This window comes from Somniosus microcephalus, unplaced genomic scaffold, assembly GCF_052327205.1.
Source record: "Somniosus microcephalus isolate GS21.2 unplaced genomic scaffold, FLI_Smic_1.0 scaffold2, whole genome shotgun sequence".
Taxonomy (NCBI): Eukaryota; Metazoa; Chordata; class Chondrichthyes; order Squaliformes; family Somniosidae; genus Somniosus; species Somniosus microcephalus.
Window position 1 is genome coordinate 3,147,862 of NW_028225189.1, and position 15,381 is coordinate 3,163,242.

General features: G+C 49.6%; 1 protein-coding gene across 1 annotated transcript in view; it reads right to left on the reverse strand.

Annotated features, from left to right (window-relative positions):
* LOC147084104 (uncharacterized) overlaps positions 1-15,381 on the reverse strand; it is a 56,652-nt gene that overhangs the window by 23,219 nt on the left and 18,052 nt on the right. The window lies entirely within an intron of this gene.

Here is a 15,381-nt window from a genome sequence, read left to right on the forward strand (position 1 = left end):
CACGTATTTAATCCCCTAACAGGAAGGGTCAATTTATCATAGCCAAATCAACCTAACCCGCACATCTTTGGACTGTGGGAGGAAACCGGAGCACCCGGAGGAAACCCACGCAGACACAGGGAGAATGTGCAAACTCCACACCCACACCCTGCACATTTAAAGGGACACCCACCCCCTCCACATTTAAAGGGACATCCACCCTGCCACATTTAAAGGGACACCCACCTCCTCCACATTTAAAGGGACTACCTCCCCCCATCTCATGTCCTCTACTGTGGAGGAGGAATTCCTTGAGTGTTTACGGGATGGTTTCCTGGACCAATATGTCGAGGATCCAACCAGAGACCAGGCCATCTTAGACTGGGTATTATGTAACGAGAAAGGATTAATTAGCAATCTTGTTGTATGAGGCCCCTTGGGTTGGAGTGATCATAATATGATCGAATTAGCACTGTTGCCTCACAGCGCCAGGGACCCGGGTTCAAATCCGGCCTCGGGTGACTGTCTGTGTGGAGTTTGCACATTCTCCCCGTGTTTGCGTGGGTTTTCTCCGGGTGCTCCTGTTTCCTCCAACAGTCCAAAGATGTGCGGGTTACGTTGATTGGCTATGATAAAAATTGGCCCTTAGTGTTAGGGGGGATTAAATACGTGGGGTTACGGGGATAGGGCTTGGGTGGGATGGCTGTCGGTGTAGCGACCGGGTGCTAGGGTTTGGATGATCAGCCATGATCTCGTTGAATGGCGGAGCAGGCTCGAAGGGCCGAATGGCCTGCTCCTGCTCCTATCTTCTATGTTTCTATGTTTCATTAAGATGGAGAATGAAGTTGTTGACTCAGAGATTAGGGTCCTAAATTTAAATAAAGGAAACTACGATGGTCTGAGGAGCAAGTTGGGTAGGATTGATTGGGGAATGTCACTCAAAGGGTTCACGATGGACAGGCAATGGCAAACATTCAAAGACCGCATGGATGAACTACAGAATTTGTTCATCCCAGTTTGGCATAAAAATAAAACAAAAGAGGTGACTCAACCATGGCTAACAAGGGAAATTAGGGATAGCATAAGATCCAAGGAGACGACATATAAATTGGCCAGAAAAAGCAGTAAACCTGAGGATTGGGAGCAGTTTAGGATTCAACAAAGGAGGACAAAGGGATTAATTAAGAAGGGGAAAATAGAATATGAGAGTAAGTTTGCAGGGAAAATAGAATATGAGAGTAAGTTTGCAGGGAACATAAAAACTGACTAAAAGCTTTTATAGATATGTGAAGAGAAAAAGAACATAAGAACATAAGAAGTAGGAGCAGAAGTAGGCCATACGGCCCCTCGGGCCTGCTCCACCATTCAATAGGATCATGGCTGATCTGAACCGAAACTCACGTCCACTTCCCTGCCCGCTCCCCGTAACCCCTAATTCCCTTATCAGTTAGGAAACTGTCTATCTCCGTTTTAAATTTATTTAATGTCGCAGCTTCCACAGCTATCTGAGGTAGCAAATTCCATAGATTTACCACCCTGAGTGAAGAAGTTTCTCCTCATCTCAGTTTTGAAACGGCAGCCCCTTATTCTAAGATTATGCCCCCTAGTTCTAGTTTCACCCATCAGTGGAAACATCATCCCTGCATCCACCCGATCAAGCCCCCTCACAATCTTATATGTTTTGATAATATCGCCTCTCATTCTTCTGAATTCCAATGAGTAGATGCCCAACCTACTCAACCTTTCCTCATAAGTCAACCCCCTCATCTCCGGAATCAACCGAGTGAACCTTCTCTGAACTGCCTCGAGAGCAAGTATATCTTTTCTTAAATATGTAAACCAAAACTGTACGCAATATTCCAGGTGTGGCCTCACCAGTCCCCTGTATAACTGAAGCAAGACTTCCCTGCTTTTATACTCTATCCCCCTTGCAATAAAAGCCAATATTCCATTGGCCTTCCTGATCACCTGCTGTACCTGCATACTAACCTTCTGTGTTTCATGCACCAGGACCCCCAGATCCCTTTGTACTGTAGCACTTTGCAGTTTCTCTCCATTTAGATAATAACTTGCTCTTTGATTTTTTCAGCCAAAGTGCATAACCTCCCACTTTCCAACATTATATTCCATCTGCCAAATTTCTGCCCACTCACTTAGCCTGTCTATGTCCTTTTGCAGGTTTTTTCTGTCCTCCTCACTCACTGCTTTCCCTCCCATCTTTGTATCGTCGGCAAACTTGGATATGTTGCACTCGGTCCCCTCCTCCAAATCGTTAATATAGATTGTAAAGAGTTGGGGTCCCAGCACTGACCCCTGCGGAACACCACTAGTTACTGATTGCCAACCCGAGAATGAACCATTTATTCCAACTCTCTGTTTTCTGTTAGATGGCCAATCTTCCACCCATGCCAGTATATTACCCCCAATCCCGTGATTTTTTATCTTGTGCAGCAATCTTTTGTGTGGCACCTTGTCAAATGCCTTTTGGAAGTCCAAATACACCACATCCACTGGTTCCCCTTTATCCACCCTGTTTGTTACATCCTCAAAGAATTCGAGCAAATTTGTCAAACATGACTTCCCCTTTATAAAACCATGCTGACTCTGTCCGATTAAATTATGCTTATCCAAATGTCCTGTTACTGCTTCCTTAATAATGGACTCCAACATTTTACCAACCACAGATGTTAGGCTAACTGGTCAATAGTTTCCAACCTTTTGTCTACCTCCCTTTTTAAAGAAGGGCATTACATTAGCAGTTTTCCAATCTGCTGGGACTTTGCCTGAATCTAGGGAGTTTTGGAAAATTACCACCAATGCATCCGCAATCCCCACCGCTACCTGTCTCAAGACCCTAGGATGTAAGCCATCAGGTCCAGGGGATTTATCCGCCTTAAGTCCCATTATCTTACCGAGTACCATCTCCTGAGTGATTTTAATCGTGTTTAGCTCCTCCCCCCCATAGCCCCCTGTTTCTCCAGTGTTGGGATATTTTTAGTGTCGTCTACTGTAAAGACTGATACAAAATATTTGTTCAGCGTTTTTGCCATCTCCATGTTCCCCACTACTAACTTCCCAGTCTCGTCCTCTCAGGGACCAACATTCACTTTAGCCACCCTTTTTCTTTTTATATAACTGTAGAAACTCTTGCTATCTGTTTTTATATTTTTTGCGAGTTTACTTTCATAATCTATCTTCCCTTTCTTAATTAATGTTTTAGTTATTCTTTGCTGGCTTTTAAATGCTTCCCAATCTTCTATCCTCCCACTAGATTTGGCTACTTTATATGCCCTTGTTTTCAGTCGGATACTATCCTTTATTACTTTATTAGCCACGGATGGCTGTCTTTTCTTTTACGCCCCTTTTTCCTCAGTGGAATATATTCTTCTTGAAAGTTGTGAAATATCTCCTTGAATGTACACCACTGCTCATGTACCGTCTTACACCTTAATCTATTTTCCCAGTCCACTTTAGTCAACTCTGCTCTCATACCTTCATAGTCTCCTTTATTTAAGCTTAGTATGCTGGTTTGAGATCCAACTCTCTCACCCTCCAACTGAATTTGGAATTCAACCATGTTATGGTCACTCATTCCAAGGGGATCCTTTACTAGGACATTTTTTATTAATCCTGTCTCATTACACAGGACCAGATCTAAGATTGCCTTGGACAGTGTAGAGGTAACTTTACTCTGGATCTAACCCGTGCTCTACCTGCCCTCATGAGCAAACTTGGCTAGGGTAAATAAAATCAGAGAGTTAAATGCGTGGCTCAAAGACTGGTGTCGGAGAAATGGGTTTTGCTTCTTGGGACACTGGCACCAGTATTGGGACAGGAGAGAGCTGTTCCGTTGGGACGGAGTTCACTTGGCCAGTGCTGGGACTAGAATCCTGGTGAATCAAATAACTCGGGCTGTAGAGAGGGCTTTAAACTAATTAGTGGCGGGGAGGTTTCAAGAGAGCCTGGTTGTTTTAGTAACATACTGCTCAAGGAACCCGTCCCTAATGCACTCTATGAACTCTTCCTCAAGGCTGCCCTGCCCAATTTGATTTGTCCAGTCAATATGAAAGTTAAAATCTCCCATGATTATAGCTGTTCCCTTATTACAAGCCCCAACTATTTCCTGATTTATACTCCGACCAATAGAGTTGCAACTGTTAGGAGGCCTATAGACTACGCCACTCGTGACTTTTTCCCCTTATTATTCCTTATTTCCACCCAAACCGTTTCACTATCCTGATCCTTTGACCCAATATCATTTCTCACTATTGCAGTGATTCCATCCTTTATTAACACAGCCACCCCACCTCCTTTTCCTTCCTGGCTGTCCTTCCTAATAGTCAAATACCCCTCAATGTTTAGTTGCCAGTCATGGTCACCCTGCAGCCATGTCTCCGTAATGGCCACCAGATCATACCCATGTGTAGTTATTTGTACCGTCAACGCATCTATTTTGTTACGAATGCTGCGTGCTTTCAGATAAAGAACTTTAAAATATGTTTTGTGACAATTTATTCCTGCTTTTACCCCCTTTACAACTTTACCTTTATCTTTATATATTCTGTCCCTTCCTGACACGCTCTGGTTTTTAATTCCTCCACTGCTACCTTGCTCTATTGCCTTCTCCGCTGACATTTTTATTTTTCGCTCTCTTGAAACCTCCCCCCCGCTAATTAGTTTAAAGCCCTCTCTACAGCCCGAGTTATTCGATTCACCAGGATTCTAGTCCCAGCACTGGCCAAGTGAACTCCGTCCCAACGGAACAGCTCTCTCCTGTCCCAGTACTGCTGCCAGTGTCCCAAGAAGCAAAACCCATTTCTCCCACACCAGTCTTTGAGCCACGCATTTAACTCTCTGATTTTATTTACCCTAGCCAAATTTGCTCATGAGGGCAGGTAGAGCACGGGTTAGATAGAGAGTAAATCTCACTCTACACTGTCCCATCAAACACTCCCAGGGCAGGTACAACACGGGTTAGATACAGAGTAAAGCTTCTTGTACACTGTCCCATCAAACACTCCCAGGGCAGGTACAGTGCGGGTTAGATACAGAGTAAAGCTACCTCTGCACTGTCCCATCACACACTCCCAGGGCAGGTACAGCACGGGTTAGATACAGAGTAAAGCTCCCTCTACACTGTCCATTCAAACACTACCAGGGCAGGTGCAGCACGGGTTATATACAGAGTAAAACTCCCTCTACACTGTCCCATCAAACACTCCCAGGGCAGGTACAGCACGGGTTAGATACAGAGTAAAGCTCCCTCCACACTGTCCCATCAAACACTCCCAGGGCAGGTACAGCACGGGTTAGATACCAAGTGTCAGCCGTGGCTCAGGCGGCAGCACTCTCTCCTCTGAGTCAGAAGGTTGTGGGTTGAAGTCCCACTCCAGAGACTCGAGTCTAAAACTCTGTGCTGCCCCTCCAGTGCAGTGCTGAGGGAGTAAAGCCCAGTGCAGAGTAAAGTTCCCTCTGCACTGCTCCACTAACAGGCCTGAGCCCCAAACTCAGAAGAGCGCCCTCTGCTGCATTCCGCTTGTCTCAGCAGCGGGAGAAGCAGGTGGCGGAAGTCCCGCTCCTCGGACACCCCGATTGGTTGCAGGACCCGCCGCCACCTCAGTCCTCCGAGCTCCGCCCACTCTCTCCCTATTGGTCAGAGCTCCCGTCAGTCACCGCCGTGGAGTTGATGACGTGTCCCAGTCCGGCTCCCTGCAGAAGACAAGGGGCTGCGGCCGCTCAATCCGCTCCGCTCGGTGCCGGGAGGGCGCTGGGACGGTGCGGTTTGTATTTTCTTTTTATTTATCTCCCCGCCCGCGCTTCTCTCCTCTATATAAAAAACCCTCATAAAACTCACTTTCCGCCGGTGATCGGGACTCTCACGGTTGCCCGGGCCGACCCAGAATGCGAGGCCCTGCGCAGGCGCGGTAGCGACTCATCCTCGGGAGCGGGGCCCGGTGGCCCATGCGGAGTAGTGGGAGGGGGCGGGGCCTGTTCAGAGCCCGCACTCACCTTGGAGCGGCACATGCGGAGTAGGGGGAGGGGGCGGGGCCTGTTCAGAGCCCGCGCTCACTTTGGAGTGGCGCATGCAGAGTAGGGGGAGGGGGCGGGGCATGTTCAGAGCCCGCGCTCACTTTGGAGTGGCGCATGCGGAGTCGGGGCAGGGGGCGGGGCATGTTCAGAGCCCGCGCTCACTTTGGAGTGGCGCATGCAGAGTAGGGGGAGGGGGCGGGGCCTGTTCAGAGCCCGCGCTCACCTTGGAGCAGCGCATGCGGAGTAGGGGGAGGGGGCGGGGCCTGTTCAAAACCCGCGCTCAGCTTGGAGCGGCACATGCGGAGTAGGTGGTGGGGGCGGGGCCTGTTCAGAGCCCGCGCTCACCTTGGAGCGGCGCCTGCAGTGTAGGGGGAGGGGCGGGGCCTGTTCAGAGCCCGCGCTCACTTTGGAGAGACGCATGCGGAGTAGGGGGATGGGGCGGGGCCTGTTCAGAGCCCGCGCTCACCTTGGAGCGGCGCATGCGGAGTAGAGGAGGGGGTGGGGCCTGTTCAGAGCCTGCGCTCACCTTGGAGCGGCGCATGTGGAGTAGGGGGTGGGGGCGGGGCCTGTTCAGAGCCTGCGCTCACCTTGGAGCGGCGCATGTGGAGTAAGGGAGGGGGTGCGGCCTGTTCAGAGCCTGCGCTCAGCTTGGAGTGGCGCATGCGGAGTAGGGGGTGGGGCGGGGCCTGTTCAGAGCACGCGCTCACCTTGGAGCGGCACATGCAGTGTAGGGGGAGTGGCGGGGCCTGTTCAGAGCCCTCGTTCACTTTGGAGAGGCGTAGGGGGATGGGGCGGGGCCTGTTCAGAGCCCGCGCTCCCCTTGGAGCGGTGGATGCGGAGTAGGGGGAGGAGGCGGGGCCTGTTCAGAGCCCGCGCTCACCTTGTAGCGGCGCATGCGGAGTAGGGGGTGGGGGCGGGGCCTTTTCAGAGCCTGCGCTCACCTTGTAGCGGCGCATGTGGAGTAGGGGGAGGGGGCGGGGCCTGTTCAGAGCCCGCGCTCACCTAGGAGCGGTGCATGCGGAGTAGGGGGAGGGGGCGGGGCCTGTTCAGAGCCCGCGCTCACCTTGGAGCGGCGCATGCGGAGTAGGGGGAGGGGGCGGGGCCTGTTCAGAGCCCGCGCTCACCTTGGAGCGGCGCATGCGGGGGAGGGGGAGGGGGCGGGGCCTGTTCAGAGCCCGCGCTCACCTTGGAGCGGTGCATGCGGGGGAGGGGGAAGGGGCGGGGCCTGTTCAGAGCCCGCGCTCACATTGGAGCGGCGCATGCAGAGTAGGGGGTGGGGGCGGGGCCTGTTCAGAGCTCACCTCCAACAATGAGAACAACAACAACTTGTATTTCTATAGCTCCTTTAACATAGGAAAACGTCCCAAGGCGCTGCACAGGAGTATTGTAAGACATTGAAAAATGTGACCCCGAGCCACAGAAGGAGAAATTAGGGCAGATGGCCAAAAGCTTGGTCACAGAGGTGGGTTTTGATCAGCCATGATCTCATTGAATGGCGGAGCAGGCTCGAGGGGCCGAATGGCCGACTCCTGCTCCTATTTTCTATGAAAGAGAGGCGGAGAGGTTCAGGGAGGGAATTCCAGAGCTTAGGGCCGAGGCAACAGAAGACACGGCCACTGATGGTGCAGCGATTATAATCAGGGATGCTCAAGAGGGCAGAATTGGAGGAACGCAGATGTCTCAGGTCGGGGGGGGAGGAGGTTGTTTTCTTTGGAACCGAGGAGGCTGAGGGGAGACCTGATTGAGGTGTATAAAATTCTGAGGGGCCTAGATAGGAAGGACCTATTTCCCTTGGCTGAGGGGTCCACAACCAGGGGGCGTAGATTTAAAGAAATTGGTCGGAGGTTTAGAGGGGAGTTGAGGAGAAATGTTTTCACCCAGTGGGTGGTGGGGGTCTGGAACTCACTGCCTGACAGGGTGGTAGAGGCAGAAACTCTCATCACATTTTAAAAGTACTTGGATATGCACTTGAAGTGCCGTAACCTACAAGGCTACGGACCAAGTGCTGGAAAGTGGGATTAGTGTGGATAGCACTTAATCGGCCGGCATGGACAAGATGAGCTGAATGGCCTCCTTCTGTGCCGTAATTTTTCTGTGATTCTATCGCGGGGGGCGGGTGGTTGTGAGGCTGAAGGGAATAACTAAGATAGGGAGGGGCGAGGCCATGGAGGGATTTGAAAACAAGGATGAGAATTTTGAAATCGAAGCACTGCTTAACCGGGAGCCAATGTAGGTCAGTGAGCACAGGGGTGATGGGTGAACCGGACTCGGCGTTGAGTTACGACACGGGTAGTTTTGGATCACCTCAAGTTTACGTGGGGTAGAATGTGGGAGGCCAGCCAGGAGTGCGTTGGAATAGTCGAGTCTCGAGGTAACAAAGGCCCGGGTGAGGGTTTCAGCAGCGGATGAGCTGAGGCAGGGGTGGAGACGGGCCATGTTACCGAGGTGGAAATAGGCGGTCTTTGTTATGTTGCGGATATGTGTTCGGAAGCTCATTTCAGGGTCAAATATGACACCAAGGTTGTGAACAGTGTGGTTCAGCCTCAGAGAGATGTTAGGGAGAGGGATGGCGTCGGTGGCTAGGGAATGGAGTTTATGGCAGGGACCGAAAACAATTGCTTTAGTCTTCCCAATATTTAATTGGAGAAAATTTCTGCTCACCCAGAACCGGATTAGAGATTGTGGAGATGTCAAGAGAAGTGGTGGTGAGGTAGAGCTGGGTGTCGTCAGCGTACATGTGGAAACTGAGGCTGTGTTTTCAGATGATGTCACCAAGGGGCAGCATTTAGATGAGAAATAGGAGGAGACCAAGGATAGATCCTTGGGGGACACCAGAGGTAACGATGCGGGAGTGGGAAGAGAAGCCATTGCAGGTGATTCTGTGGCTACGATTATATAGATAAGAATGGAACCAGGCGAGTGCAGTCCCACCCAGCTGGACGACGGTGGAGAGGTGTTGGGAGAAGGATAGAGTGGTCAACTGTGTCAAAGGCTGCAGACAAGTCAGGAAGGATGAGGAGGGATAGTTTACCTTTGTCACAGTCACAAAGGATGTCATTTGATGAGACTTGATTTGACTTTAGGGCCAAGTCAGTGAGGTGGATTGGGCTGTTTCTGGCCCGCTGGTTATTGTGGGCACGGCAGGACACCAGTGGGACCGGCTCTGCCCTGTTTGTTCTTTGAGGCAAAATAAGCCCAAAAAAATTCCTGCTTCCCCCTTACCCTTTCTACACTCCTTTTACAGGGTTTTCGAAGTGAAGCATTTACAGACAGGAAGCTCAGACCAAACATCACCTCAAGATCTGACAGAGTTACACGTTTCCTCAGGACCTGATTCAGTCGCTCATCCAATCTGCTGGCACAGCCGTGAGTTCACACTGATGAGAGACCTTTTAAATGTTCTGAGTGTGGGAAGAGCTTCAAAATCTACAAGTGCTTGAAGCGACCATAGTGGCTACACACTAGGGAGAGCCCGTTCACCGGCCTCGTGTGTGGAAGGGATTAATTGCACCGTCCGTGCTGCTGAGACACCAGCTTGTCCACACCGATGAGAGACCGTTGACCTGCTCCGTGTTTTTGAAGCGATTCTCTCATTCTGCCACCCTCCTGAGACACCAGCTTGTTCACAGTGATGAGAGACCGATTAAATGTTCTGACTGTGGGAAGAGATTTAAAAGGTCCCAGGAGCTGAAGAGACACCAGCTGGAGAGAGCAGGAGAGATTCTGTTCACCTGCTCCGTGTGTGGGAAGAGATTCATTCGGTCCTCGAATCTGCTGGCTCACCAGCGAGTTCACACTGGGGAGAGGCCGGTGAAACATTCCAACTGTGGGAAAAGCTTTCAAATGTCCCAGGAGCTGAAGGGACACCAGCTGGAGAGAGCAGGAAAGAGACCATTCACCTGCTCCGTGTGTGGGAAGGGATTCATTCGGCCATCCCACCTGCTGGCACACCAGCGAGTTCACACTGATGAAAGACCATTTAACTGTTCTGCCTGTGGGAAGAGCTTTAAAACCTCTTGGGATCTGAAGCAACACCAGCAAGTTCACTCTGATCAGAGACCATTTATATGTTCTGTCTGTGGGATGAGCTTTAAAAGCTCCAGCACTCTGAACGGACACCAGCGAGTTCACACCGGGGAGAGGCCATTCACCTGCTCCGTGTGTGGGAAGGGATTCACTCAGTCATCCCACCTGTTGGGACACCAGCGAGTTCACACTGATGAGAGACCATTTAAATGTTCTGACTGTGGGATGAGCTTTAAAACCTCTGGGGATCTGAAGGAACACCAGCGACTTCACTCCGATCAGAGACCGTTTACATGTTCTGTCTGTGGGATGAGCTTTAAAAGCGCTGGGGATCTGAAGGAACACCAGCGACTTCACTCCGATCAGAGACCGTTTACATGTTCTGTCTGTGGGATGAGCTTTAAAAGCTCTGGGGATCTGATGGGACACCAGCGAGTTCACACTGGGGAGAGACCGTTCACCTGCTCTGTGTGTGGGAAGAGATTCACTCGGCCATCCCACCTACTGACACACAAGCAAGTCCACACTGGAGAGAGACCATTCACCTGCTCTGTATGTGGGAAGGGATTCACTCAGTCCTCCAACCTGCTGATGCACCAGCGGGTTCACACTGGGGAGAGGCCGTTCACCTGCTCCGTGTGTGAGAAGGGATTCGCTCAGTACTCCAGCCTGCTGAGACACCAGCGCGTTCACACGGTTCCAGTCACAGTCATAGAGTCATAACGGCACAGAAGGAGGCCATTCGGCCCATCAAATCCATGCCAGCTCTCTGTAGAGCAATCCAGTCACTCCCAATCCCCCGCTCTATCCCCGTAGCCCTGCAAGTTTATTTCCCTCAAGTGCCTATCCAGCCTCCCCTTGAAAACATTGAGTTTCTCTGCTTCCACCACTTCCGTCGGCACCGAGTTCCAGGTCATCACCACTCGCTGCGTAAAAAAGTTTTTCCTCACGTCCCCCCTGTATCTCTTGCCCATAACCTTAAATCTGTGTCCCCTAGTCCTTGTACCATCAACTAGTGGGAACAGCCTTTCCCCGTCCAGCCTATCCAAACCCGTCATAATCTTGTACACCTCTATCAAATCACCCCTCAACCTCCTTTGCTCTAATGAAAACAAATCCAGCTTCTCCAACCTGTCCTTGTAGCTAAGATCCCCCATCCCCAGAACCATTCTGGTAAATCTCCTCTGCACCCTCTCAAGGGCCTTCACATCCTTCCTAAAGTTTGGTGACAAGAACTGGATGCAATACTCAAGTTGTGGCCTAACCAGTGCTTTATAAAGTTTCAGTATCACTTCTCTACTTTTGTACTCAATATCTCTATTTATGAAGCCCAAGATCCCATATGCTTTGCTAACCACTCTGTCAATATGTCCCGCCACCTTCAGGGACCTATGCACATTAACTCCCAGGTCCCTCTGTCCCTGCACACTCTTTAAAACTGTGCCATTAAGTGTATATTGCCTCTCCCTGTTCCTTCTGCCAAAATGCATCACCTCACACTTCTCTGTATTAAATTCCATCTGCCAATTGTCTGCCCATTCTGCTAGCCTTTCTATGTCCTGTTGCAGTGGATTGGTATCATCCTCACTGTTTGTCACACCACCAAGTTTGGTGTCATCGGCAAATTTAGAAATTCTACACTGAATTCCAATATCCAGGTCATTTATATATATCACAAAAAATTATATAACTGCTGTGCTGATGATTCTATAGACAATGGAACAGTTCCCATGGATTGGAGGGTAGCTAATGTTACCCCACTGTTCAAAAAAGGTGGTAGAGAGAAAACAGGGACTTATAGACCGGTAAGCCTGACATTGGTAGTGGGGAAAATGCTAGAGTCCATTATAAAAGATGTAATAGCAGAGCACTTGGAAAACAGTGACAGGATCAGACAAAGTCAACATGGATTTACAAAAGGTAAATCGTGCTTGACTAATCTACTGGAATGTTTTGAGGATGTAACTGGTAGAATAGATAAGGGAGAACCAGTGGATGTGGTGTATTTGGACTTTCAGAAGGCTTTCGGTAAGGTCCCGCATAAGAGATTAGCGTGTAAAGTTAAGGCACATGGGATTGGGGGCAAGGTACTGACTTGGATAGAGAACTGGTTGGCAGACAGAAAGCAAAGAGTTGGAATAAACGGGTCTTTTTCCGAGTGGCAGGCAGTGACTAGTGGGGTACCGCAGGGATCGGTCCTAGGACGCCAGCTATTCACACTATAAATGATCTAGACGAGGGAACTAGATGTAATATCTCCAAGTTTGCAGACGACACAAAGCTGGGTGGGCGTGTGTGCTGTGAGGAGGATGTTGAGAAACTCCAATATGATTTGGACAGGTTGGGTGATTGGGCAGATGCCTGACCGATGCAGTATAACGTGGATAAATGCGAAGTTATCCACTTTGGTGGCAAAAACAGGGAGGCAGATAATTATCTGAACAGCAATAGATTGGGAGAAGGGGAAGTGCAACAAGACCTGGGTGTCCTTGTGCACCAGTCGCTGAAGGTAAGCATGCAGGTGCAGCAGGCAGTTAAGAAGGCAAATGGTATGTTGGCCTTCGTAGCGAGAGTGTTTGAGTACAGGAACAAGGATGTCTTGCTACAGTTGTACAGGGCCTTGGTGAGACCACATTTTGAGTATTGTGTGCAGTTTTGCTCACCTTATCTGAGGAAGGATGTTCTTGCCATGAGTGCAGCTAAGATTCACCAGACTGATACCTGGGATGGCAGGAATGACGTATGAGGAGAGATTGGGTCGACTGGGCTTATACTCGCTGGAGTTTAGAAGAATGAGGGGGGATCTCATTGAAACTTATAAAATTCTAACCGGACTGGACAGACTAGATGCAGGAAGGATGTTCCCGATGGTGGGGGAGTCCAGAACCAGGGGTCACAGTCTAAGGATAAGGGGTAAGTCATTTAGGACTGAGATGAGGAGGAATTTCTTCACCAAGAGAGTGGTGAACCTGTGGAATTCTCTACTACAGAAGGCAGTAGAGGCCAATTCATTAAATATATTCAAGAAGGAGTTGGATATATTTCTTAAGGCTAAAGGGATATGGGGAGAAGGCAGGGACAGGGTACTGAATTTGGATGATCAGCCATGATCTCATTGAATGGCGGAACAGGCTCGAGGGGCCGAATGGCCTACTCCTGCTCCTATCTTCTATGTTTCTATGATTCCCTTCTTTTGACTGTTCTTGGTGTTACATAGAATGTACAGCACAGAATCAGGATTTTCAACCCAACTGGTCCATGCCGGTGTTTATGCCCCACACCCACCCTACTTCAATTAACCCGATCAACATATCCTCCTATTCCTTACACGCTCATGTGGCTTCCCCTTAAATGCATCTGTACTTTTAGCCGCAACTACTCTTTGTGGTGGCGAGTTCCACATTCTCACCACTCTCTGGGTAAAGAAGTTTCTCCTGAATTCCCTCCTGGATTTATTAGTGGCCATCTTATATTTCGTGGATATTAAAACCCCAATAACTGGACTGGATTTTAATATTCTGTATCAATAAATCAGCTTTGTTTGAAACACCCAGTCTATTGAGGCCCTGTTTATAAGATAAGACGAGAGCTAATTGATGACTTGTTACAGACATTCCCTGTCCCCTCAATGTCGGTGTCCAGGAGAGAAGCTGATGGGTTTCTGTTACTTTCTTGAAGTGAATTTTTGTGTTCATGAAGGTGTTGGATGTCACTGTGGGGAAAGGAACATTTTAACATTCTCAGCACCTGGTGTCAACATCAAACACTCCCTGGGCAGGTACAGCACGGGTTAGATACAGAGTGAATCTCCCTCTACACTGTCCCATCAAACACTCCCAGGGCAGGTACAGCCCGGGTTAGATACAGAGTAAAGCTCCCTCTACACTGTCCCATCAAACACTCCCAGGGCAGGTACAGCACGGGTTAGATACAGAGTGAATCTCCCTCCACACTGCCCGATCAAACACTCCCAGGGCAGGTACGGCATGGGTTAGATACAGAGTAAAGCTCCCTCTACACTGTCCCATCAAACACTCCCAGGGCAGGTACAGAACAAGTTAGATACAGAGTAAAGCTCCCTCTACACTGTCCCATCAAACACTCCCAGGGCAGGTACAGCACAGGTTAGATACAGAGTAAAGCTCCCTCTACACTGTCCCATCAAACACTCCCAGGACAGGTACAGCACGGGTTAGATACAGAGTGAATCTCCCGCTACACTGTCCCATCAAACACTCCAAGGGCAAGTACAGCACGGGTTAGATACAGAGTGTCAGCCGTGGCTGGGGCGGCAGCACTCTCTCCTCTGAGTCAGAAAGTTGTTGGTTGAAGTCCCACTCCAGAGTCTCGAGTCTAAAACTCTGTGCTGCCCCTCCAGTGCAGTGCTGAGGGAGTAAAGCCCAGTGCAGAGTAAAGTTCCCTCTGCACTGCTCCACTAACAGGCCTGAGCCCCAAACTCAGAAGAGCGCCCTCTGCTGCATTCCACTTGTCTCAGCAGCGGGAGAAGCAGGCGGTTAAGAAGGCAAATGGTATGTTGGCCTTTGTAGCGAGAGGGTTTGAGTACAGGAGCAAGGATGTCTTGCTGCAGTTGTACAGGGCCTTGGTGAGACCACACCTTGAGTATTGTGTGCAGTTTTGGTCGCCTTATCTGAGGAAGGATTTTCTTGCCATGGAGGGAGTGCAGCGAAGATTCACCAGACTGATACCTGGGATGGCAGGAATGACGTATGAGGAGAGATTGGGTCAATTGGACTTGTACTCACTGGAGTTTAGAAGAATGAAAGGGGATCTCATTGAAATTGTAAAATTCTAACAGGACTGGACAGACTAGATGCAGGAAGGATGTTTCTGATGGCGGGGGAGTCCAGAACCAGGGGTCACAGTCTAAAGATAAGGGGTAAGCCATTTAGGACAGAAATGAGGAGGAATTTCTTCACCCAGAGAGTGGTGAACCTGTGGAATTCTCTACGACAGAAGGCAGTGGAGGCCAATTCATTAAATATATTCAAGAAAGAGTTGGATATATTTCTTAAGGCTGAAGGGATCAAGGGATATGGAGAGAAGGGAGGGACAGGGTACTGAATTTGGATTAACAACAGAAAATGCTGGAAATACTCAGCAGGCCAGGCAGCATCCGTGGAGACAGAAACAGAGTTAACGTTTCAGGTCTGGGACCCTTGATCAGTTCTGATGAAGGGTCCCAGACCTGAAACGTTAACTCTGTTTCTCTCTCCACGGATGCTGCCTGGCCTGCTGAGTATTTCCAGCATTTTCTGTTGTTATTTCAGATTTCCAGCATTCGCAGTATTTTGCTGAAATTACTGAATTTGGATGATCAGCCATGAC